The following is a 27180-nucleotide window of genomic DNA, read 5'->3' as shown; positions in this document are numbered from 1 at the left end:
GAACAGGATTTATAATGGAAACTACTGAACCAGCTTGAATTACTCTGGGTGGTGTGAAACGCCACACTATGATATTTTAAGAAGCCACCCTTGTAAAAATGTTGAATATTTATAAAGTATGAGTTTTTAGAATTTAAAGCAAACCATGGTTTTCACAGAGGTTTTCACCATCATTTACTGAAGTAAAAGAAACAAACCAAAAAAAAAAAAAAGAGAGAGAGAGAGAGAGAGAGAGAGAAATCACATACAAAGGGTTACCAGCTTGTCATTAAATATTAGTAACTGGGGCAAATTCTGGCCTCAGGTACACCTATTCAATTCCACTGACACAAATGGGGTTGCATTAGTATACATAAGGACAGAATTGGGCACAAGCTATTTTAACCTATGAGATCACTATTCAATTCCTGTTCCATGAGTTGACTCCCATGGACATTAATGGGTGTTTATGAGGTACAATATGGCCCACCGTTAGAAGACAGTTCCCTTTTTAAATAATTAATATGTCAAGATTTCTCACTCTTCTCATTTATCACAGAACTTGAGTATAGATAAAAATAGGGTCACGCAGCATAAAGATTTTCTTAAAATAAGAAATATTAAAATAAGAATAATTTCACAAATACCTAAGTGATATAGGGATTCAATCCATTTTCACCTAAGTCTCAATGAATGTCAATGAGACATAGGCTCCTATGTACCTACACCACTTTTTAAAATAAGTCATCAACTTCTAGATGTTTTTGAAAAGTTTACCCATCAGGTTATCTGAAAAACGTTATTTGAAATTGGTCAGTTTCCCATCATGGGGAAGGGAAGAGGAGAAACACTTCATTGTGGTGTTGAATGAAGGGATTGCCTTCATGTGGAAATGCTATGGGTATGCAAAATGACATTGTGTCTGCCTTGCGTTAGAATGCAACGTCATCATATATTGATATAACATCACAGTTTGGAGATATAACAGCACCAAAAGAATGCAGTGCTCTTTAATTGTCCTGCAGTTTAGGCTTTCAAGTCATGGAGCAGACCCGTGGCAAATCAGGTCTCTCCAGAGAATTTCTGGGTGAGTGACAATACTCATCAGGGTGCATTAAATCTATGTGGCAGGGAAAGCAGCTTCATAAGAATTTTTGTTGCTGCTGTTGGTGGTGTTCTCTAACTTTTTAGAGTTAAGCAAATTTAGTGCCGGTAAAAGGTGACACTTCTGGAACTGAGGTTCTCTACCTACACAGCAGGTACAGCAAATACAGTGAGGCTTCCTCACTCTGCCTAACTAGGATGCTTGTATTTTAACTTGAATGAAGGGATTGCCTCCAAAGACAAGAAGTTGCCCGTTTAATCCTTGGACTCACTGGTGTGACTGCCAATAAGGACGCCAATCAGCACCATTTATTATTGTGTTTTTTGTGATGTGAGCAGTAGTGTGAGTTATTTAAACTGTCCAGACAAATAGGATAAAGATAATTAGTTTAAGGAAATTTCCGACAGCCAGGCATCAAACAGATGAGACTATGACCCTCAATGTACGCCCAGTTGTGACTTTCCAGTGCTGCACAATGGATCTACAGTGGCCACACTTGAGTAAAACAGCTTGGGGGGGAAAGGGGAATCTAACTATCTGTGACATGTCACTGGATTAAAGTTTTTCCTGCCTGAAAGCATTTTTGGAGAAAGGATTTTTTCAGCATTTAAATTGAGGTGGTAATTAACTAATAAACAAACAAACAAAAAATGTCTGGAGTCTGAGACAAGAGCACTAGGAAGGAGGGTGTAATTAAATAGTCTGTAGCTGTCTGGATATACTGCCTGTGCATAGCCACATTAAAGGAAACCTTGCAACCTCCAAACTGTTACCGATCTGTACCCAATGGTCCACCAAATCCTTTTAACTACAACTCACTTTGGCTGAATCCTTTTAAGCCACAATTAATCTATGTTGTTTACAACTCAAACTACACACTGCCATTCCATTCAAAGCTTTCTTGCTCAAGATCTTGCCTGGCAAATTATTTGTATTTATGTATTTTTCTAAGCAATCCAAAAATTGCCTCAAAACTGGAACTGGTCAAACTACAGAAAACTATGAGCAATATTATAATTATTACTGCTTATCATCATCAAGAAGTCTTCAAAGCTCAGCAACAGGGCAAATACAAGAGTTTGCCTATAATGGGTTTTTAAACCACAGTTTATGTTAGTGTAGCTCTTCTATACTAGGGGTTTGCACTGGTACAGCTACACCAGCAGCAACTAAAACTCTAATGTAGATAAAGCTCAAGTCAAAGGAAAGAAGGAATATAAAAGGCTCTAGTGCTAATGGGGCAGCTCACAAAACATAAGCAAGTTACAACAGGAAATGTTCATAGGTTCTGATACAAAGCTCATTGAGGTCAATAGGAGTCTACCCATTGTTTTTAACAAACTTTGGATCAGTCCCATAGAGAGATGTATTTACTTAATTAATTGTGTTTATTATTACTATTTAAATAATTTGGTGCCAAAGGATGTCAGATCAAAAGCACCAAGGTCTAAAGTCCTCTATTGATCAACAAAATGGGTACAGTCCAGGAAACAACAATGCAGCCACAAGCATCAACCCTGACCTGAAGAGAGCACTTCAAGGTGAGGGAAAGTAGCACAGCTTTACTGACTCATTCAGTACCTGGCTTCTGTGCTGAGTTTGCCAACAAGGCTTCCATTTAGCACCGAGTACATGGAATTGTTTTGTTTTTAATTAAAGAGGATACCACTGCACCATGAACTAGAATGAAGTCACCAACTCAGTGAAATTTTATCTGTCAACATTCATGTTCACCTGCTTTTTGGGTCACTATATGGCTCAGAAAAAAAGAAAAGAAAAAAGAAGCGGTCCCCCTTAGACAAGGGCAACCAAAGTTTAACCCATAGTGCTTGTCTACACAGGTAGGGTACGTCTACACTATCCGCCGGATCGGTGGGTAATGATTGATCTTTCGGGGATCGATTTATCACGTCTAGCGTAAACGGGATAAATTGATCTCCGATCACTCTGCTGTTGACTCCTGTACTCCACCGCAGCAAGAGGCGGAAGCAGAGTCGACGGGGGAACCGTGACAGTCGACCCCACACCGTGAGGATGCAAAGTAAGTCGACCTAAGATACCTTGACTTCAACTACGCTATTCTCGTAGAGGTAGTTGCGTTTCTTAGGTCGATCCCCCCTCCCCCCCCCCCCCACCACCACCACCCCCAGTGTAGACCAGGCTGTAGTTATTCTGGAGTAACTATTCCAGAATAAGTATTCCCAAATAACTCCATGTGTGGACACTCTTATTCAGCTTTTGCGTTCTTTAAATTCACACACTACCTTAATCCAAATTAATGTTTAAGTGTAGACAAGCATTATATTGACTATACAATGCAACCTACATCCCGCATGGTCTTCCTGTATCTCCCAGAATCAGAACAAAGCTGATCTATTTGGCTTTTTTTATTGCCGGTGAGCAGTACCCTGGTTCCCAGCAAGTTACCTTGGCTTTGAGAAGTGTGGTTTCTCCTTTCATGGAAGTACCATTTTAGAGGTAGGGGGGTTTGGTGCACTTGTTCAGCATTTCCCCAGCAGGCTAAACTCATAAGTCAAGATGTTTGCATCACAACACTGTTTCATCACATCATGATGAAGTATCATGGCACAGCACAGTACACAGTACACCAATTTTTAAACGGTTTCAGGATCTTTCGTTTCCTCATGGCTGATACTGTCTAGTCTGCCTGATACAATTTGTCCCTGCCATGTAAATCTAGGGTGAGTTAACTGTTTAGAGTTCTAGTGATGATATATGCAGTGTTGTTACAACCATGTTGGTCCCAGGACATTAGAGATACAAGGTGGATGAGGTAATATCTTTTATTGGACAACCTTCTGTTGGTGAGACAGACAAGCTTTTGATCTTACACAGAGCTCTTCAGAAGAGCTGTGTGTAAACTAGAAAGTTTGTCTCTCTCACCAACAGAAGGTTGTTCAATAAAAGATATTACCTCGCCCACCCTGTCTCTCTAGTTACCATATAGAACAGTCAAGCCATCAGCTATAAGAGAGAGGCATAAAGCTGGCAGTTTTTGCCTGAAACAACGCAGTCTGTTAAACAGATATTGATCATGCTGGGAAAGGGTTAAGTGAGTTATGTTGAATCACTGAAGCAGGTGATTCATTATTTTATTTCACTTCAGTATAATGGAGGTGGGGAGGAGAGAGAGGATCGAGAGTGAAGGCACAGAAGTTCTGAAGTAAAGAACCAACCAAGTTTGGAAAGAGGGCTTGTGGTAAAAATTGTTATGCTATTGTTAATCTCTGTTACCAGTTAAACCCAAAGAAAGTGATGAGTTTCTGAGTACAGTCTGTGGACTTTTTTAAGCGTTTGGGGAACACTCTTAGCTGAGTTCGTATATTTCATCCACACATCCACAATGTGCTTTACAAGTGAAGCCTACTGTTCACGAGAGGCTTCCCTCTATTTGCATTCCTGAAAAGCACTGAAGGGAATCAACAGGCTAGGGAGTTTACGGGAACACACTGGTCACACCCCCCACAGCTACAATTTTCAGTAGAGCTGAGGGAAAACTCTCTCGAAATGCATACCCATATCCACATAAGCATTTAAATGGGAAGAGCTGAGAAGTTAACAAAAGCCAACATAGGGAAAGGAAATCAGTTTCACATGAGAGAGCTAACCTAATCACATTGGTTCTGTAAAAGCAAGAAACGAATTGAATTATTGTGTATAAAGAACAATGTAATCACTCCAAAATGGTTTATGAAGTTGGGTAAAGCCTTGCATCAAAGGAAAGGGGACTCTTTCTATAGGGTTTTCTCTGATACACAGCCACACTGAGGCCTTGTCTAAACACAAAAGTTCCATCAGTTTAACTTAAATCACCTTTAAAAACAATTTAGTTAAACCAGTGCAAAAGGCTGTGTAGACACTCTTATTACAATTTAAACCTGATTCTAACTGACTTAACCTAAACTGAATATAGATATTTCTTATATAGATAGATTTATCTTCTATAAACAAGCTCAGATTTTTGAGCTCACAGACTGGGAAAAAAAAAAAGTCCGCTTTTAGGATCTGAGAATTTGTTTACCAAGAAGTAGGTAATATTTCCATACTTGGTAATATAAGCTTCGTACCCACGTAGTCACACTTTTTATAGTAATTAACTATATGTGTTTATTTCTAATGATCTTTTCTATTTTAATTGTTTGCCAATAAAATGTGATTTAATAGACAACTAGCATTGAATGTGGAACCTTCTTTATCTGGTCAACTGCCCAGGGAACTTAATTTCCAAACAGAACTGAAGAAGCTGGAATTTTGAAGGGACTCAAGAGGGACTAAAATCTACATTACCTAAGCTGAATTCATTTTATAGTTATAATTATTACTTGTTAAGTGTCAACGTTATGTACGATGGTGTAGAAAACACAAAGTAAACATGGACACTGCCTCAATGAATTTACAATACGTCACGTTAAAGAAACCTCTCTAATGTAACACTTCTTCATCTTAGTTTTCATGCATACACATGGAAAAATAGAAATAGAGTTCAATTTATTTTAGCTCCATCACACACACACACACACACACAAAATATTTATCACTGGCCATTTTGTTTGAAACACACCCCATCCATCCTGTGCAGCCCTCAAATCTCTTATTTAAGGTCCTTTTTTTAAAAGCTGTGAAAAATGACATTATTTTCCATTCACAAAGGAGCACTCCTCTGAAAGGGTCTCAGAAAATATATATACACACATAACATCGACATGCTGCCCCTCTAGGGAGGAGGAAAGCATCCAACTGGCATGAATCATATTGCACAACAGTGAAAGCAGGGAATTTTTAGCCAAGGATACCAAGGCAAACACTCGTTTTTATGAAAAGTACAATGGCACCTATTTTCCCCTCTCTTCTTAGAAATAAACCACAATGATACCATTCAACAACCATTACAGCTATTAAAATAACCTTTGGGACACCTGGGTCAAAAGATCGTAGTGTAGACATCAGTTAGTAGGAGACAAAGTTTTAGGGGGCTTGTCTAACAGGAAAATTTCACCAGTTATAATGGGATAATCATACCGGTACAGTTAAATCAAAATAGTTATACCAGTATAAGCCCTCATGTAGACGCTGTTATTTTGGCAGAAGAGTGGCTTTTTTCAGTTTAGTTTAAACCTCTTCCCAAGTGACAAATTACACTAAAAAAAGGCACTCTAACAACAGAATATGAGTTTCCACATAGGGATTATACCGATATAACTGAAACAATTTAAATCCACACCTGGGTTTATACCAGTATAGCTTTCCTGTGTAGACAAGCCCTAAAATACAACAGTGAGATGAGATTTAGAAATCCAAATAGATTAGATTAGAGTTAGATTAGGAAACCCAAGCACAGCAGACAGGAAACTGGATTTAACATCTCATCTGACTGAAACCTTTAATTAAGAGCCTAGTACTATTCTAAACTTTATCCACACTATAGTTCCTTTACTGTAATCCTGTCCTGTTGATAACAAATTTTGATTTTCACTATTATTGGGCTCTTTATCATTTCTGTTGTTTACTTTGGAGAGGCTTGGTCATACTTGTGAACATTAGTTAACAGATGCTAATGAGTGCCTTCAACAGAACAAATGGAAGAAGGGAAAAAGAAGGCAGAGAAGGGGAGAGACAAGATATAGAACTGTAAGATGACAAGGATTGATCGAGGAAAAGAAAAAGCAAGGTGGAGAGTACAAGCCAGGAAAAGGAGTATTCCTTCCTCCTCAGTACCAGTTGAGGAACATCTCCACATCAAAACAGAATATGAAATTTCCTTGCTCCCAAAGAACAGAAAACATTACAAAAAACCTCTCTTCCCTCAACACCAAGAAATACACCCAAGAAAAATCACGGCAGACAGACACTTTCATTGTTTATTTTACATATTTAATTGGGAGTTGATAAAGTTCACAAGGAAGCAATTTAGATTAAAATATAGTTAGAAGCAGTTAAGACTTAGCTATACTATAGCTCACAGCTAGGAATAATGAGGAAGCCTGCCCCCAAACAACAAAGAACCCCCCCACTACCTTCTGCCATCATCTACTGGTTGCCATCCATCTACTGAGAAGAGCCTGTTTTGCATTATCATCAATTTATCCCTTTCTGAATGCCAGGGAGAAGTGGTAGAGCGATCTTTCTTCTCAAAACAAGCTTTCAGATGAACCTCATTCTACAGGTTGTAGTAAAGTAACAACCAATAAATGGATGAACAGGCAAACACCATTCTGAGCAATGCAGCCCTGTTACAGGGTGGCTTGCCCCTTAAGGGCTGGAGCGCTGAGACTAGCCAGCCCTGATGACTAAGTAGGCACACCTGGGTAAGTCAGGCAGCATGAAAGGAAAAGGAAGCCAGTGCTTGAGCTCTAGCCAGAAAGGGCTGGGACCACTGGCTTCAGGTTAAGCAGATTCTGACAGAGAAAGAGCTCTATGTGTGGCAGAAGAACCAGGGATGAGTATCAACTTCTGTGTTATGGTTATGGACTTTATTTTGGGAGCTCTCTGAGGATTGTTTGAACCATTTTTGTCATTAAACCAGCCCTGGGGTATGGGCACTGTTACTCACAAGAGAGACTGTGAGGAATTTTTAAAAGGCCCGCTAGAGGGGGCTAACAGGGACTGGGTGCCTGCAAAGTGACCCCCTGGCCATGAGGGGATACTCAATAAGTGGATACCCCCACAAGACCCCTAGAATTCTAGGGCATTCTAGTGCCACGTTCTGCAGCAGGGTAGTAGCAAGTCCTGTGGCGGATTTTAAAAATTCAGCAGCCTGGATGTGTGTACGCTCACAGATTCTGCTGGTAAGGCTGTAGCATTCCAGAGCCCCTAAATATACCTGACCCTTTGTGTGTGTGTTCTGTCTATCTACTGAGAGATAATAGAATACATAGATAGATATCTCTTACACCTTTGGATTGTCAAACATAATTCAGCTGGCTGAAACTACTGTCCTTCTAAAATGCAAAATCAATGAAATTTAAAGATTGACCTGAGTTGCAAAATTCAAATCTAGATTTTTGAATACCCCCAAATTTGGGTGTGTTTGGGTCAAAGGTTTTATTTCAGCCCATGTACTGCATAGGGGGCAGCTGAAAAAAATTGGATTTATTTGCTTACCTGTAAATTCTCATAATCTAGCAATTTATAATGGATCCTTAATGTGAATTAACAGAGTTTTACTGCACATAGGTAAAGAAGATTAATGGGAGCTTTTTTAAGTCATACAAAAACTTCAAGAGATTTGGAGTTTCATTTGGATTTGAACAAACTATGTGGACACACATCTATGTGTTGAAGACAATAGTCCTGATTCAGTTGCACTTACTTCAATTTTACACCAGTGTAAATCCACTAGGTGCACTGAAGTTACTTCTGATTAAAGTGAGAGGAGAATCAAATCCTATATTTGCAAGGAAAGGGGACTTGCAGAACAGAAATGACAAGCAGAAAAATATAAATCAGTGTTAAGCAGACAACCATCTAAATTCGATTTAAGAAATGCTATGCCCTTAACAGTATTCTAGAGTAAAGAGATGGTGACAGTTTGGTGTAGGAACCAAGAGTCAAAGGGCAATTCTGGTGTGAATGGCGGTGGGGGCGGGATGAGGGTGTGGAGGGAGAGAAGCAGCAGCATTCCACTTCAGGGACTGTAATCAAGGCTGGCTTCAAAGTTTAGCTGTTTTACAAGCAATTAAGTGGGGGATCCCATGCACCAGAACTACAGAACATAAACCTTTCCTGATAAATCCTTAAGCTGCAAACAGTAGGATCTGACAACAAGACACCTTCACCCCAGGGTCCAATGAAGATTTAACCAATTTATCCATAAAGTGTGTACTATAAATGACCAAATAAAACTGGATCAGAAACAATTTTATTTTTAATCCTCTTAAAGCCAAATGTTTGCATATGGGTAGAAACTAAGTTCACATAATGTCTTTCCTTTTCTTTTCTTCCTTTGAAGTTCTGATCACTTAAGTTTATTCTTTAAAAAGCAATATTTTTACCAGATGGACTTGCTTTGATCTGATGACATTTTTGCTTGATAGAAGCGCCTACTGAATCAGAATTTTAAATTAATATTTTATTGATTAAATTCTGATTCTAATTTCCTTTTAATACAACTTATGTTCGGCTATCTTCTAATATATGTCTGGCATGCTTCTGTAACTCCCATATTCATCAGACCATGCATGCAGTACAAGTATGCGTCCCTGGATCATGTATATGATGGCACATATGATGGCCTAAGATATGCAAGCACAGCTCCCACTAATACCAGTAGGAGTTATGTATCTTATCTAAGGGAAGAATTTAGTCCTAAATATTCAGAAAGAATCCAAATTCCCAGGATAAATATACATATACTTTGTGAAGAACATTTCCAGGTTTGTTTGTGTGTCTTCACTGATACTAAACGTGTCCTTTCCTCAGACATTTGTATCACCCCCATATTTGTTTAGTAAGGATCAGGAACGAGCTTCACGCACTCATTCAAATCATAGCTAAACTAAAGATGTAGAAAGAAAAGTATTATCAGAGGCTCATTCAAAGATTCAAGTAAGTGAACATATAGGAATTTAATGAAGAGTACAAATCTTCACTACTTGTGACATTACTGTATAGCCATACTATCTACCTATATAGGTGCCTATGAATTAAACTACTGCTAGTATAGCTACAATGTTGTATTGTAAAGGTATTTGCCAAAAAAAAATAGAGCTGTATGTACTCAGAATTTTGATCCACCATGCTTGTCGGTGGCATAACTATGCTGGTGTGTCATGGAGTGTACACTATATTAGGTATAAACCTGGAACAACTTATTTACTACCAAGGGCAATGGGGAGACCAGGAGAGTCCTTGAGTCACAATCTCTCTCCTAGAGTGCACCAGAGGCAGCACCACATCATCTTGCCCCTTACTCTGGGCAGATCACAAACCAACAATCTAACCCTAAAAGAGGAATAAATGTCTGAGTGTGCAGGGTGCTCTATACCAATGCACCGGACAGGGGAGAGGGAAAGACCACATTTTGCTTAGTTGGGTGTTTTCTCTGTGTGGCAGGGGAGAATCACTGGCACCTACCTTGACTGAAATGTAAATCTTCGACCTATAGAATCAGAAGGCCAAACTGATGTTAGTTACACTGATGGCAGGGGTGGCTCCATGCACCAGCAGAGCAAGCGCGTGCCTGGGGTGGCAAGCCGGGGGGGGGGGGGGGGGGGGGGCAGGGGGACGACCTGCCGGTCGCCATGAGGGAGGCAGTCAGGCGGCCTTCGGCGGCGTGCCTGTGGGAGGTCCACCGGTCCTGTGGTTTCGGCGGCAATTCGGCAGCAGGTACACCGAAGCTGCGGGACTGGCAGATCACCCGCAGAAATGCCACCGAATCCATGTGACCGCGGATCGCCCGCAGGCACACCGCTGAAGGCTGCCCGACTGCCATGCTTGGGGTGGCAAAAAACAGAGCTGCCCCTGACTGATAGTTCCATTCAGCAGAAATATTAAAGATGTATGTAGGTGGAAATGAGATCAGAATCTGGCCTGCTGTGTTTGATGATGGTATTGCATTGTCAGATATTTGTTATTACTCTGATTTTTATCTTCAATGAAATTACTATAGATTTAAAAAAAAACCACCAATGTTCATCTAAGATTGAGTGTTTCTATGTGTGTGAGAGATCTTTCTAGAGGAGGAAAGAGAAAAACATTAGAATTCCTTTGAGGGATTTCCTACTTTAGTTGCTGCTTCCTTTACAAATACAAAACTAAAGGATAACAGAGACCTAAAGAAACAAAGCATCCACCTTGAAGTCTCTACTTTGTCACAGGATAATACAGAAGCAGTGATTGTGTTTGTCTACTAGGCAGATGGTATAAAACAAGTATCCCTTTTATTGGGAATCGGAAACAAAGTAATTTCCAGTTTGTTCACAAAAAAAGATTACCTAATGTTACTTGATGTTTTTTATTTAAAATATACCCTTTTACAATAACCCATAAAGCAACCCCAAAAGAATGATCTCAAATTGCTTGGGTAGGACCTGTAAATTTCCAAGTTAATGGAGCTATGTCAATTTTCACCAGCTGAAAATCTGTAGGCTTCAAGTCACAGAAGCTCTACTCTGTTAGAATTTGGATCTCTGCAAACCAATAGTGATGTCTGATGTACATTAGTAGTAGTTGTATAGAAGCTTCTGACTCAGTAGGAAAATGTCATATCAGGTGATACCTACTGAAATCAATAACATGTATCCAATTTATGTATTTATTTTCATACAGTTCCTAATACCAAAATGCATGTCATTAATCTAACATTTTAAAGGTACATCTTATTTTTACCGCTGGATTCCTCCTGCTAACATAAGATATCAAAATAACTTGCATATTTAGCTGCACCAGAAAGAAACAAGTGCCTCCAAGAAGCAAGTATTATTTTTGGCAATAAAAATTTGAGCCCCCTTTCACTCCTCCCTAACCCTTCAGGTTGACTCATCTCTCATTCAAATTTAAAATGCATAGAGAGGCTGCAACAAACCCACAGAAGATTGATATGCATTGCACTTCACACATGGTTTAGTTCTTTATGCCAGAGCCTGGCATGATGATGCTGGGTTTTGAGATATTATTATTTCAAATATATAATAAACAGAAATTGATATAAAAACACTGCAGTGCAAGTCCCCCTTAAAAAAAAAATTGTTACTATAGCGCTTTGAGAGAGAGAGAGATTCACAATGCAGGCTCAGAACTTGGCAACCTGTAAAAGTGCCCAGTCGAAAATTACTAACAGCTGGAGATGACAGTTGTTTTAACAGCTGAGCTGACAGGATTAATTTAAATGCACTGAAATCAAAAGTAGATAACACCTGTTTAGTCTTCCAGGGCCATTCGACAAGGTAGGCCAAAGGAAAAAAGCAGAGCCAGAATTGTGCGCGTCTCTCTCTCTCTCTCTCTATGTGAAGGACAGAAGGACTTCAGAAAAAAATGTCACACTTTTGGGGGAGCAGAGGGGAAGCAAAGGCTTGTTATACAATAACAGAGTAGACAACCCCCCTCAGCTTTTAACATCTGGTTCCCATTGCGCCCACCTTCCCACCCCTTTTTTCCTCCCTTCTCTTGTCCAAGGTCTTTGACCCAAACCCAACAATGGATAAAGATCACTGGATTTCAAAGCTACAGTTTCTCACTCTAGCATCCCAGCAATCCTCCTGGGTTAATTAATATATTCTCTTTGAGCTTCTAATCACTAAAACTCCCCCACATTTCTCCTCCCACACCCTCCCTTTCCCCTGAACTAAAACAAAACAAAAACTCTCTTGTCATTACACAGCTTGGAACTGAGGCTCACAAAATAAATAAATAAATTCTAGAAGTGAGAGTGAGGGTAGCTGTCAGGTCAGTTTTTTGGGTTGTTTATTGTTATATACTGATCCTACAAACCTATGTAAATGCAAAACATCAAAGATTTTTCTACTGGGGGAAGAGAGTTTTCATTTTAGCATCTGAGTTATACTCTTCTAACCCACAGTGAGTGAGTGAGTGAGTGAGTGAGTGTGTGTGTGTGTGTGGTTTGCAGTGTCACACATACTGAAAATGCAGATGAACACATGATGTATATGCAGCAACCCCCGGCCCTGGCCCTGGCCCAACACACAAACATATCTTGCAGCACTGGAAAGTGATGGACCCTGAGAGGAGTTGTCCAGTCTAGAAATGAGGGAATCTGGAAATCCCACCAAAGCCAATGAGAGTTCTGCCCCTCCATCAGCTACAGAAGTCCAGCCCAGGGCTACCAAACTGAACTTGCAATCTTCACGTTCGGTTGGGCTGAGTCAAAACAGGCTTAGACTTCCAGCTAAACGGTTTCTCCAGCCCTATGTCTAGCTCTCTTCTGTGAACAGGATAGTAGCTGCACTGTGCGTTCCAAACATTAATTAACTGAAGTCTCAATACACTCTTGCAAAGTACCTAATTATTATCACCCCTATTTTATAAATGGCAAACTAAGGGATAGAAAGAATAAGTGACCTGCCTAAGGTCACACAGGAAGTCTGGCAGAACCAAGAATAGAACTTATCTCCCAACTCATGGCCCTGTGCTTTTAACTACAAGACCATCCTTTCCTCCCTTCCTAAGATACCTTTAGGGATTTGTAAAACCCTGCCTAAGATGAAAATCCAGCCAGATGGTTTCTGTTAAGATGAACCAGAAGCATTAATGACACTTAAGAGAACAATAGATTTCATTCAACTCTTCCTGCCCCTTCCACATCTCTTCAGATGGAAAGAGATGAACTAAAAAGATTCACATAGTTATTCTGAGTTTAATTTCTCCTTAGTTCGGCAAATTGTAAGGTTATCTTTCTTGCTGCCTATTTCTGTCATATCATCCTTGAGGCACGGTTGGCACCTTCAGTTTTCTTGGTTGATTAAAATCTGTTCTTCACTGAAAAATGATTCAGTTGAAATTTCTGATCCACTGATATCAATACCAGGGAGGACTCATTGTACAGTATTCTCAGTTATATTATTAATGTATGCCAAAGAATGAAAACCATCTATCCAAGACAAACATTGTAAATTCCTTATAAAATAAATACACAAAAACTCCCGCTGCCACTGATTAAACATAACGGGTCAAATTCTAACAGTAACCTGAGTTCAACTCCATTCACACAGCAAGGCTCACGTACGATCTTAGCATCAGGCACAAACAGAAGAATACAGGTAGTTGCATCTGTAGTGGGATTACTTTCTGGCTTCAAAATGTGAAGTCTCTTTTAGCATTTATTGTCCATTTAAGCGGTCTATGAGGCAGAAGGAAATGGTAATTTGTGATGCTGTATGAAAGTACACTGGCTCAGCTTTGAGGCCTAGGCCCAGAATTTGACGGAACAGGTAACTCGACAGCAGTGATAGATCTAGAAATGTTTGGGCCCAGAGACCCAAACTGTCTCTCTGTTTCCTGAGGAAATGCCAACATGAAGTCTGCATCTGAAGTTATTTGGCAATTTCTCTAAATACCTGCTTTAGATATCGAATGAATTGATGGGGCTGTGAGATGGCTTCTGTGAGATGTACGTGGCTGTGTGTGTGTGTGTGTGTGAGTTATGTTGATTTGTCTACTGTGGGGATGATGATGATGATGATGATATTTACAGAATTTTATGCCACTATCAATAGCTGGCTGCAATAAACAAACTCTTAGTGGATCAATGCCATCACAGCTACTGTTGAATATCTAAGTTTTACCTACCTTGTGTACATTAAAAATTTTATGGCACTTCTTAAAGAGTTTAGGTCAAACTGTGGCCTGCAAGAACTGCTTTCCCTTCCACTTTTGAATCTCTTCAGTGTAAGTTCCAATGGAGAAATGTCCATAGGATGGATTTAGAAAAGAAGAATCTCACTTACATACATGCAAATCAGGGGTAATCCTAAGGAATTAAATGGAGATTAAAATCAGGCCTGTTCTTTAACAGTCATTCTGCTACTCAGATCTGCCTGCTTCCGAAGGGTCAGTTACTTTGGGGAAAAAATAAGTATACCACTTCCCAGCCTCTATTAAGTTGCACATGAAGAACTATTAGCACCTAATTTTAATGAAACAGAAAACTTCTATTTATTCAGACAGGGGAGAATCACTGGCAGCTAATTTCAACAAATGAACATGAAGGGATCCTCTGTGGTTCTGAAATGTTTGGTAAAGGGCATTTTCCCCCCATTATTTTTCATTTTCATGCACCTCTGCATTTCCAGGTTCTAGTCCAGACTGGAATCAGAAATGCCAAGCCAGGCTGCTCACCTGACACTTCCAAACTGGTTGGAAGAAAGAAGTGCTGGAAATCTAAAAAAAATCTGTACCAAGGATAGTTCAATGCTGATTTTGCAGGCCCAAGAGGTGCAGTTTGTTTGGATAAGCCCATCTCAAATCTCTACTACAAACAATGAAGAACTATCTCCCAGACAAAAAGGAAATATTGAAACACGGTTGGCAAAAATCTGTATTTAAAGACATAAACCCCCAGTTGCTATCAACTGAAACAAAAAATAAAATAAAATAAAAAGCTCAGGATGGCATTCTCTCCATTTCCCCCAAATCAAATTTTGCTTTTACAAGCCTCATAAAATCTAATTGCATTCCTAACAATTCATTTCCATGAACATCTCTTAAATTTTTTGTTTTTGTTGTTTTGTTTTGGTTGTTTTTAACTGTTATTTCAAAGTTTTCAGTCTACCAAGCATACAGCAATAATTGTTGTTCTGTTCTGCTAATGATAGATTCCTCTCCTTGTATAAAACAAGGAGCAGTTTCTTCCCCGCTTTTTATTTCTTTACACAACTCAGAGGCTCAAAGAAGATAATTACAAACAATGCCTGAAGAATGGTTCAGTTAATGTTAATTTATACAACAAACTAATTACTACCAAATGGTAAAAAATCACATGTGGAAGTTCCTCTCTCCCACGCACACAACTAAACCAACAGCCATCTGTCTCCACTTGGGAGCTCTCTGTGACAACTGAGGAAGACAAGGGAAAGGATAGATCTGGATGCAGTAGCCCCTTCTTCTGACATAAAATCATGTTATTCAAACACCAGGCTCTGTACAGCTGATCTGAGCACTAGGGTTTTTTATTTATTAATAATTATAAAACCTACTGCTACCTACACATATCTAAATCTATTTCTATCTTAAGATCTTAAGACTGATTCAGATATACCACTATCAATTTTAATTCTTCCCTCTGGCAATTTCTAGACCATACTTGTTTGGTACACTGTGCAACATCCTTAACATACTGTCTCTCAGAAAGCTTGCAGTCAGATGTTCTTTGCGTTTGCTAGTAGTAATTTAGACATCTCTGTTGGCTATTTGTGGTTTCGCCATGCTTCCCCACTCCCACGCCTCACCTTCCCAGCTACCTGTAAAAGCATTTTTCCCCCACACTAAAGAAAGCCAAAGCTAGTACAATTGTTAAGCACTTTAATGGGATCCTCATTAAAAATGAATGGGGAAAAAATAGCTGGGGTCCAATCCTGAAGTCCTTATTCACACTAAAGTCCCACTGACTTCAATGGGAGTTTTGCCCAAGTAAGGGCGTCACTTCTGGATCCTACATGAATCAGAACTCGGGCATTTTGACTGTTAATTACTCTCTGATTAGCTTGCATCTAGTGAAACAAACTAAAGGGAAAATTCTCCCCTAAGCACCATACAGAAAATCTCAATTCCAATACTCTTCTCTCCCTATGAGCCTAGAACTCCCACTGTCATCAAAGAGAGTACTGCACGTGTAGAGAAGCAGAATATCAGAGTTTAGATCCACCGTATACATTTCAGAGAAGAATTTTGCCTTAATACCAAAAATTTAAAAACCCTTTTATGTTTAAACGCAAGGCAAAATTCCCCTCTTGGATCCATGTGGCATATTCAGACCAATATTCTGCTATGTGCATGTGAATACCCCATTGATGTTCAAGAAAAACCCTGTATTGACTTTATGACTTCATTAGATAGAGACAGAAAAGATGAGGGTGAGTTTAGTAACGACAGCATGTTTGCACGTGCATATTATATATCTATACAGGTACATGGTTTCATTTTGGTCTGAAGTAATCACAAAGAAGGGGGGAAGGATAGCTCAGTGGTTTGAGCATTGGCCTGCTAAATCCAGGGTTGTGAGTTCAATCCTTGGGGGAGCCATTTAGGGATCTGGGGCAAAAAATCTGTCAGGCCAATTGTTAGGATAGCATAAGACTCTAAATGTTGCTGTAATCCAATATTCATTCAAGAACAGGGACACTGTATTTTGTATGGCTCTAGATGTCATACAGGAAACAAGCAAAGAGAGGTCACAAGATATTCTACGTAATCCAAACAATAATGTCTAGCTATTATCCATTCATAGTCTTTAAAATATTATAAATGACATTTTAAAATCAAATAGGAATGATTCTTACAAATAAACAAGCAAAACATATTCACTACTGTGAAGGAGAAAAAGCAATTTGCCCTGAATTGAGATCTCCTGCTTCTCCTCATCTTTCCTCTTTCATAAGACTCACCAAGAACCGGCATGTACATAAAGTCAGGCATTGAGATGAAATGTCAGTGTCTTTTTAAGGCCTATGCTATCAAAGAATAGCTGGACACTTCATTTTAAGCTCCCCCTCTCCTTTTGGGGGACTCACCCACCCCACCATACAAAGAACTGGACTTTGTTTAATAAATGAACAATGATTACAACTGCTTTTAACAAGGAGTTGGTGTCTGAAATGAATCAACCGGTGCTGTATCAGCAAGTGGGATGCAACAAAATAAAGAAGGGTCATGGAGTATTTTTGATTTGTAATGTGTATTTTAGTCAATGTGAGGAGGTTCTCTGGCCATCTTTGGGCTGTGACTGACATCTGTCCTCCCTCCTCCTTTGTCACCCTGCATAGCCTCACACAACATTTACAGCCAAAAGTCTGCCTCTCATTTTAGTTCCTACTCCTGGCTCATGTTGTGTCCCAGATCACAGGGAGCCTTGAATTAATACACTAAGACTCAGTATTAAGCTAAATACCTGGCAGCTTTACTGAATGCATTCAACCTGGCAGGAGAACTACTTGGAATTGTCTAAACACTCCCAGCATCCTGTCCCGGCACGCACCGGGTTTGTGGAAAAACCTGGGGGTTCCTCTATTTCGACTGTTCAATCAGGATCACAAGTCCCAAGATTATGTCAGAAGCAGAAATTTCAAGAATATTATAGCATATATTTTATTAAAGTCCTTTAAAAAAAGTTGTACTGGAAGGGTCACTAAAATGTTTCTCCCTTCTGCTTTTCCCAGGATGGGGGTCTGCCCCTTCAACAGCAGAGGGTCTTTGTTTTTCTTCCCACACCCTTCTTTGTGGAAGAAAAAGGGTGAATAGGAAGATTTTAAAAAAAGTAAGCCTTGCACTACATTTCATTTGTTGTCCTTAAAAAAACAAAACAAAACAAAAAACATAGGGAAGTGTGGTTGGTGAACTCATTTTAGTTCCAAGTGGAGAAATGTCCGCATCACAAAAGCTACTATTAAAACTCCTCTGAGAAGGAAAGGATGAAAAGGTCTACCCTCTCACTGCCTGGCAGTCTATTTCATGCCCTGCTTGAGGGACATGGCTAGGACAGCACGGTGGCAGCTTGCAGGGCCACAGTCCATACCACCTTTCCTACTGATAAAACTTCACCAGCCAAAACCATCATTTCCAGAACAAAATTACCTTAACAATAAACAGGGAATTGTCCTGTGGACTAACTGGCTAATTTGCTGTGCAGACTTCAGTAACATGAGACAACATCTGCAATTTTGCTATCTTTTGGCAATGGTCTTACGTGTGCCACCACATTTCAATATTATAGAATTAAGGAAAGTCATGGAAAAGTGGGGAGAAAATAAATGGCTAGTAGCTGGTCGACAAACAGAATAAGATCCTACTATTCTTACCAGCTAATAGAATTAGGCTAGGTCAATATAACAAACCTATATGCGTACAACTACTTAGCTCTGGGATTTGAGAAATCCACATCCCAGAGGGATGCAGTTATACCGACCTAACCCCCTGTGTAGACAGTGCTATGATGACGGGAGGTGGATTAACTACACTGATGAGAGAAGCTCTCCTGTCAGCATAGGAGCATCTTCCCTAAAGTGCTACAGCAATGCAGCTGCACCACTATAGCACTGTACCTGAAGACAAGCCCTTAGTCTCTCAAGAGACGACTTTTTTGGAGCAGAAATAAGAGGTTCTAGTCCTAGCTCCCTGTGTATGATTTTATCTAATAATACTTCAGTTTGTTACCAAATGGTGCCCAACAATAGGATTTTAACTCCTGTGAACCTTAGATGGGACTGGCTTGGTTCAACTTGTAAGGAGAGTATGCCATGTACCTGGATGCCCATCCTATATCCCAAAAGCTTCACAGAAGCTGTGAATCACTTAGATGACACAGCAAGGAGAGATGCATAAAAAAAGACAACTAAAATCAACTAAACATGTGTGAACTGTCTCCATATTTAGTTAAATTGCTTTGCTGAGTAAAGCTGAATATGAGCTCAGTGTGGAATCCAGAATTGTAGCAGCTGAAAATTATTAGCCAGAACCTGATGTCCTCTACTTTCTAGATAGATAGATAAGAGAGAAAACATAGCTTTATTCAAGCTTAGAGCATAGACATATATTAGCAAAAGCATATGGCCCTCTTTATACTTGGGGGAGTGTTAAATGAGGAAGAGAGGGAGAAAAAGAGCAAGAGTGACATCATAAGCGCTGGGTGAATGCACAGTTATTACTACAGCAGAAACGTACTTTAAAAATATTTTTACTTTTTTATTTTTGGGGCTCCTGACTCTGTACTGTATTAGACGCAATTATTAGTTATTGGGGTGGGAGGTATGTTATGTGTGCAGGCGCGGAGGAGCTTTAGAGAAAAAGACCAAAGAGATATATACAATTTATATACAAAGAATTTTCCCCCCAAGGAATCTTTCATTCGTCCGTCCTCAAAATATTCTCCTTGAAAACTGATCTCACTCTAAAATACATGATTAATCTAGAATTCAAAACAGACTAAAGAAACAGGTCAGTCTTTGGTAACCTCTTCCAAGTTGTGGTTTGAGCATTGGCCTTCTAAACCCAGGGTTGTGAGTTCAATCCTTGAGGGGGCCATTTAGGGATTTGGGGCAAAAATCTGTCTGGGGATTGGTCCTGCTTTGAGCAGGGGGTTGGACTAGATGACCTCCTGAGGTCCCTTCCAACCCTGATATTCTATGATTCTAAGTTGTGATAAGTGCTTGGGCACCCGTAGTAATTTGGGAATGACACAATGTGTTTAGATGCTTAAGCTATGGTGATTCTTTTTCATGCGCAGAGGGATATACTGATTGCCTCTTTGAGGAATGGGAAAGAAATATCATCAGAGTCAAATAGACTGGGCCTCAGGAACTTCTTCTGAATATTTAAGGAAGATTTATGGGTTATGGTAAAGAGGTATGTCTCACACATAACCAATTGCCTGTGACAGCAAGCATAGAGAAAGCATTCTCAGACTTTGGCGCTTTTTATTAGTTAGTAGTACTACTACTATTTGTATTATCTTAGCGTCTAACAGTCCTAGTCCAGGACCCCAATTTGCTAGCTGTGGTACAAACCCAGAAAAAGTTCAGTTGTCATCTAGTGTGCTTCAAATTATTCAGAACTTTAGCAATTCAATTAGTTCGGCTAAAAAGAATGAGGTGGCTACTAAATTTCACATCCTGCTCTGAGTTTTACAATAGTCATACATTAAATTGCTGGATCTGCATGAGGACTATTTCTCTGTGTAGCAGATCTTTAGTTCTCTCTCTTAATACTAACAGCTGGTAGAAGAGGAACCTTCAAAGGATCGATCTATGAGGTCTCAGATCTTACCCAAATTTCCTGCATTACAATAGTTGTACAGGAGATATCACACCATCGAAAAAATGTCCTACTTCCTAGCGACTAACTACACATACAGGGGTGCTGGAACAATTTGTATAGCGGTGGTTCGGAGAGACATTGAACCAAACTGTAAACTCTGTATATAATGGAAACACTTCAAGCCAGGGCATGCTGCAGCACCCCCCGCATCCCTAGTTCCAGCATCTATGGAAAAATACTACCTTGTAATTCTATTAATAGTGATAACTTTAGGAACAAATATACTCGTTGGTCATAGAGGCATAAAAAAACCTCCCACAACACCACACATCTTCCCCGACCCTGCACTGGGTCAAATGCTGTCTGCACAAGGCTTTCACTGAAGTCAATGGGAGCTGTGATCATGCATCCAAGGGCAGAATTCGGCCCATGGTGTTGTTTTTAACTGTGTATTTACTTCTCCCCCACTTAGAAATAAATCAATATACGATTTCTCTCAAGCAAAATGAACCTAAATGTAAGCCATCCTGTTCACAACAGGGAGGCTAGGAATTCAACTTCAGTCATATGGTCCTCTCTCTCTCTCTCTCTCTCTCAAACTCAGCAGTAACAGGGAGAAAAGGGAAGGAGGCTAGTTAATGCACAGGATTGGGCCTACGAGAGGCCTAACTAGAGTGGAATCCAGTAAGAATGACAAAAGGTGTGGGTTCCCCCTTTAAAAAACATCACTGTTGAGACATGCATTGGCACATCCAATACCAGCTCTGTTTGCTTTGAAATTAATCATTTTCTCCAAAGTTGAACAGTTCTTTTCCCCCCTCCCTTCTTTCTTGTACAGACTTAGGAGCAGCCACTCCTATTTACATTGTGCTGCTCCCAACATTGCCACCTGTCAGTCAAAGTTCCATTCCTCAATTAGAAAAGAAAAGAGAGCTTTGCACTGATCAGAAATGCTAGAGAAGGAAAGGGGGGTGGAGAGGGCAAGAGAGAGAGAGGCATGAGATTAGAGGGTAACAAAACTAGAAAGGAAGATAAACAGAACCAAAAAGAAAAATGTCCTTTGTTCATTTAAATGGCTTTCTGCTCCCAAGCCCTCTGCATGACTAATGCTAGGCTGTGGTGTGTAAACCTCTTGGGCACATTATACAAACAGAGCATAACTCGGCCTGAACAAACAAAGGCCTAAGCAACAGTGATTGAATTCATCTTAAAACAACAAATCAATTCTTCCCTATTAATGCCCTAAATACCAGCGTAGGAGCACTGTCCTGTTGTAATAAACAGCCATGTGTTCAATTACCGTCTGTTTTCCCAACTACTGCTCTCTTCAGTAATTACACCACGCAATGCATTCTACATTGACATTATATTAATGTGCTGGGAAGAGAGATCTTAAATACGAATTAAATCAAGGCTAAACATTTCAGAAAGCCTTGCAGAGTTGCACAAGCGCTAACAACACATTATTTAGCAGGAAGCAAGGAGTGATTTTCTATTCTGTCATTCTCCACTTTCCTTCCTTGATTAAATAAGCAAACTAAAGAAAAAAAATCAAGTATCAAAGAACTGTGCTGCCTCAGATGCATGTCACAGTTAACCTTACATATTAGATCTCTAGATGCCCATTTTACCTGAATGAGTTATGTGCTTATAAATTGTGTTTCATAAATATGTGCATCTGTCACATCAGCAACAACAACAAAAACCCTCAACAACAGCCAGGTAACAACAAAAGAAAAACAGGGAACAGAAAACTTTTTGTACCAAGACAAAGGCAGAAGGATAAAGGTTCAAGAAAAGGTTCCTCACCCTTTTGCAGAACTGTCAAACAACTTCCATTGAATATTGAATAGCACACGGTAAACAGACCAAACAAAAGGTATGATGAAAGATGTATTTACTTGTGCAAGGCTCCTTCCCCAACCTTTCTTTCCATTTCATATACACCCACACTGCACAGTTTGCATTGTGTTGTTAAATAACCAATAGCAACCTAGATGAAACAGTGGAAGGGTTTCTATGATGCTGTCAAGCACCAGACAGATGCTTGGCAGTGTCAATATGGTTCTTTACGTTTGGGTTGTGCCAAAGTTCTCAATAAAAATAAAATAGTAATAACAATAATATTTTTTTTTTTTTAAAAGATGGCAATATGAGTTAGTGCACAGATGTCCGGTACCTTCTGAAATCAATGGTGTATTTTGTTACCTGCTGGGTTTTATTTCAACAGGCCTGCTATCAGGGAAATATAGATAAGAAAAGCGTTGCTTTCTGCCTGTGTAGTGGATTGCAACAATTCGTATAAGGAAGCAAAAACAAATTCTGGGGGTATAATGACTGTCAATTCCAGTTCCCTTAGAGCATTAGCTCATTGGACACTGCTGTAAAGAGATTGCAGGCCTGTCTGACACACAAACAATGATAAACTTTGGAAGAGTCCATTTTAAAATAAAAACGGTCAGTGCCTCTAAATTTTTCTGTTGGAGATTTGAAATGTAGAAATTCCCACCTTTAGGTGAAAATGAAGTTTGAAAGGTTTTCAATCTGGCTAAAATACTATGGAACAAATCCTGCCTTCAGAACCATGTGTCTGTATCCCAGTGATTTTAGAAGAGCTCCCAGGTGCCTGTAGCATTCTTTAGCGCAAATGGTGACTTGTGCTTCTCCTCACATCAGGTCATCAAGTGTAGAAACTAATTTTAAAAACTTTTACAGGTACTTTTTTGAGATTGACTTTACTTTGATTCTCATTTGAGCTCCTCAGGTTGCCTTTATGCACATTATATGACACACACTAACACACGCATATGGCAGGTTTCAGAGTAGCAGCCGTGTTAGTCTGTATCCGCAAAAAGAACAGGAGTACTTGTGGCACCTTAGAGACTAACAACACAACGCCATTAGCCGTCACCTTCAGCCCCCAACTAAAACCTCTCCAGCGCATCATCAAAGATCTACAACCTATCCTGAAAGATGATCCCTCATTCTCACAGATCTTGGGAGACAGACCTGTCCTCACTTACAGACAGCCCCCCAACCTAAAGCAAATACTCACCATAGAACAAAAACACTAACCCAGGAACCTCTCCTTGCAACAAAGCCCGATGTCAACTATGTCCACATATCTATTCAAGCCACATCATCATAGGACTTAATCACATCAGTCACGCCATCAGGGGCTCATTCACCTGCACATCTACCAATGTGATATATGCCATCATGTGCCAGCAATGCCCCTCTGCCATGTACATTGGCCAAACCGGACAGTCTCTATGCAAAAGAATAAATGGACAAATCTTATATCAGGAATCATAACATTCAAAAACCAGTAGGAGAAAACTTCAACCTCTCTGGTCACTCAGTAACAGACTTAAAGGTGGCAATCTTGCAACAGAAAAGCTTCAAAAACAGACTCCAACGAGAAACTGCTGAACTTGAATTAATATGCAAACTAGATACCATCAATTTAGGCTTGAATAGAGACTGGGAATGGCTGAGCCATTACATACATTGAATCTATTTCCCCATGTTAAGTATCCTCACACCTTCTTGTCAAACTGTCTGAAATGGGCCATCTTGACTATCACTACAAAAGCTTTTTTTCTCCTGCTGATAATTGCTCATCTTAATTAATTAGCCTCAGAGTTGGTGGGGCAACTCCCACCTTTTCATGTTCTCTGTGTATATATATATCTCTCCTTACTCTATGTTCCATTCTATGCATTCGATGAAGTGGGCTATAGCCCATGAAAGCTTATGCTCAAATAAATTTGTTAGTCTCTAAGGTGCCACAAGTACTTCTGTTCTCTTTACACGCATATGGCATGATCTTCCCTGCAGCGACACAAATAAGGTAAAACAAGTAGAAGACATCATAGAAAAGAGAAAAAATTCCAATCATAGCTTGTTTATAACACAGGAGATGGATATATCATGTAAAACACCCTGTCCAAAATGACAACATACAAACAACACTGAAGTGAGATCAAAGTTAAAAAACTAACTAACTAATAATAAATATAACCAACAGCTTCAAATTTAGAGTGTTTTTACCAGGTCACTTCATTAACAAAGCAAGCAAGTGGGAGTTGCTATGAATCTCAGCCTTTGCCATACTAGAGGCCTTCACATGCATCTAGAAGACAGCCCTGTGACTAGCTCATAGCACAGATTGCTATCTAAAGCTAATCAAATGTTATGATAGGCCATCTTAATCAACTTCAAAAAGCCAATCCACATGCTCAACCCAGCTTCTAGCCTCTCCTTCCCTGATCGCTCTCTCACTCATTTGGCCATATTTCCCCTCACTTATTTTCCACAAATAGTGCAGTTAAGAAAGAACGCTGGGGGCTCTTCAGGTCTTGGTATTCTGGGCGCAGGTGGTAAAGAAAACTTTGAAGTGAGCTCTCCACTAACTCTAGTACTGGCCGTGCCTCCTCCGTAAGCAGCTCTTATTAAAAAAAGACCAAGCACCCACTAGAACAAAACCAAGCAGGCCTATTTAATTAGGGCAAATGCTTGATATCCACTTCTTCACATTAAACCACACAGGCCTGGGAGGTCTGATTAATTTTAATATGCACGGTCATGACAAGCGCCTCCGGGGTAAGGAAGAAGGGAGAAAAAAACACAAACCCTGCTAGCTTGACAAATAGGTTTCAGATACATGTTGTGTATGTTGCCCAGATTAGAATGTTACTATTCAGCAAGGGCTTGAACCTTTAAAATGAGGGACAAGAGGCCTGAGAAACAGGTGGCTAGCTCTCCACTCTTGAATAAATGACATCCCCCAAAAGCTGTGGCACATAAACACATAAAAAGAGCTGGCATACTCCCTCGTGTATTTTTGTATATTAACAGGCTGGGTCAGAGGCTTTTCCGACAGTGATCCATGTATTGAAATTGAAGCTCAGGAAGCTGATGGCTTTGCCAAAAATATACAAGGAAAACAGACTGCAACCCATTTAGCTGAAACATTTTGGGGCATCGGAGGCATTCAAATAAATATTTAATAGTGGGCTCTTCAATTTAGCAGAGAAAGGTATAACACAATCCAATGGCTGGAAGTTGAAGCTAGACAAATTCAGATTGGAAATAGGGTGTAAATTTTTAATGGTGAGAGTAATTAACCATTGGAACAATTTACCAAGTGTCACGATGGAGTCTTCATCACTGACAATTTTTAAATTGAGACTTGATGTTTTTCTAAAAGATGTGCTCTGGGAATTATTTTGGGGAAGTTCTATGGCCTGTGTTATACAGGAAGTCAGATTAGATGATCACAATGGTCCCTTCTGGCCTTGGAATCTATGAAAAAAATGGAGAGGGGGTGGATAATCCAGGGAGCTGCTGGAGTTAGGAGACAGAACCATTACCTTTGTTTTGGTTAAACTTGGTTATGCTACATTGTTCAAGATAGGAACAGATAAACGAAGGGCTCTGTTGCTGCTGCTTGTTCCGTTTTGCGGGATGAGTATGTTTTGGAAAGAAATCTTAATTATGTGACCCATAAGAGTAGACTTTCATCCTAAAATAGTCCCTCTCCCTCTCCCCCTCCCCTTTCCTATCTCCCTCCCTACAAAAGCACAAGTTCCAAGACAAACTTGAATCTTACTCAACCATAGTGGTTTCTTGTACATTTAAGATGCTACATCAGAATCTCAGATGTCTTTATCAAGTAAAAAAAAAGAGATCCAAAAGCTATGAACCTTTGAGGATCTAAGCCAGAGAGACTTGGAAGAGAATCTAAGCACATTTTGAAAACACCCATTGAAACCAACCATAACTATCGAGCTACACTATTAGGAAGGAATACACTTAAAAACCTAAAAGATGACAAATGAACAAACTTCACTTTGAGTGAAGGGAGTTGGCAAGGCTTCAAACTAGGCTACCTGTGTTCTAAAGTGAAAGCACTTTTTAATGAAGATTTCAGACACCACAGCATTTAAGGGCTTCTTTTCACACAGGCTTGTTTCACAAACTTTTTTCCCCCTCATCAGTTATGTGAGTGCACATTTCCATATGGTGGTGTCTTTGAAAGAGGTAAATGGAGGTTAGATGCTGGCTTGCTCTACAAGAAGAGACACTTTTTCTGGTGACAGACTGCATAGATGAACATGTAAACCACAATGCACTTGGAGCATCCTTCTACAGCAGCAGGAGTGTGAGGGACAAAACTTAAAAGTACTCAGTTGAAAGGTACCCTTGTTTGTCCTTCAGTAGAACAGCATTACAAAGCCTCTTCAACATGTACTTTGTCAAAAGGACAGTGAGGAACCAAACAAAAGAGACTCAAACCTCAGCCAATTAGAGTATCCTTAGGCTTTTCCCTAGGATCTGTTCACTTTATTTTTTTCCCACTTCATCAGATGTGATTTAAAAACAGGAGTCTGCATTTCAAAGGCCTCCCTTCTTGTGCCCATTACTGGCCTGCTTTGGAATTTATGGCTTAAGAAGAGGGAGACCTCTTGATTTCTTTACAAGAGATGGTGATTAAAAGTTTGATAATATTAGGGGATATTCCAAGTTCATATTTCAGCTAGAGGGCCTGAATCCAATATGGTTCACTTTTACAGACGAGAGAGCTCCTTAAACAACAGTCATTTCAATTACGACAAGAACAGGTGTTGTGATTTATAATATAAACGTAAACA

At 39.7% G+C, this 27180-nt stretch overlaps 1 protein-coding gene across 39 annotated transcripts in view; it reads right to left on the bottom strand.

Moving 5' to 3' along the window:
* The window catches only part of SOX5 (SRY-box transcription factor 5), an 807001-nt gene that overhangs the window by 226509 nt on the left and 553312 nt on the right, over positions 1-27180 (bottom strand). The window contains exon 1 of one of the 39 annotated variants that reach the window (XM_065568384.1): positions 22334-22356. The exons of the other annotated variants lie outside the window; for them this stretch is intronic. The gene's annotated coding sequence lies outside the window, so the exon portion shown is untranslated. Of the gene's footprint in view, positions 1-22333; positions 22357-27180 lie in introns of those variants that run through there. 39 annotated transcript variants of the gene reach the window in all.

Source organism: Chrysemys picta, chromosome 1 (genome assembly GCF_011386835.1).
Source record: "Chrysemys picta bellii isolate R12L10 chromosome 1, ASM1138683v2, whole genome shotgun sequence".
Classification (NCBI taxonomy): Eukaryota; Metazoa; Chordata; order Testudines; family Emydidae; genus Chrysemys; species Chrysemys picta.
The sequence above is the reverse complement of the archived record's forward strand: the minus strand, read 5'-3'. Positions and strand labels throughout refer to the sequence as shown.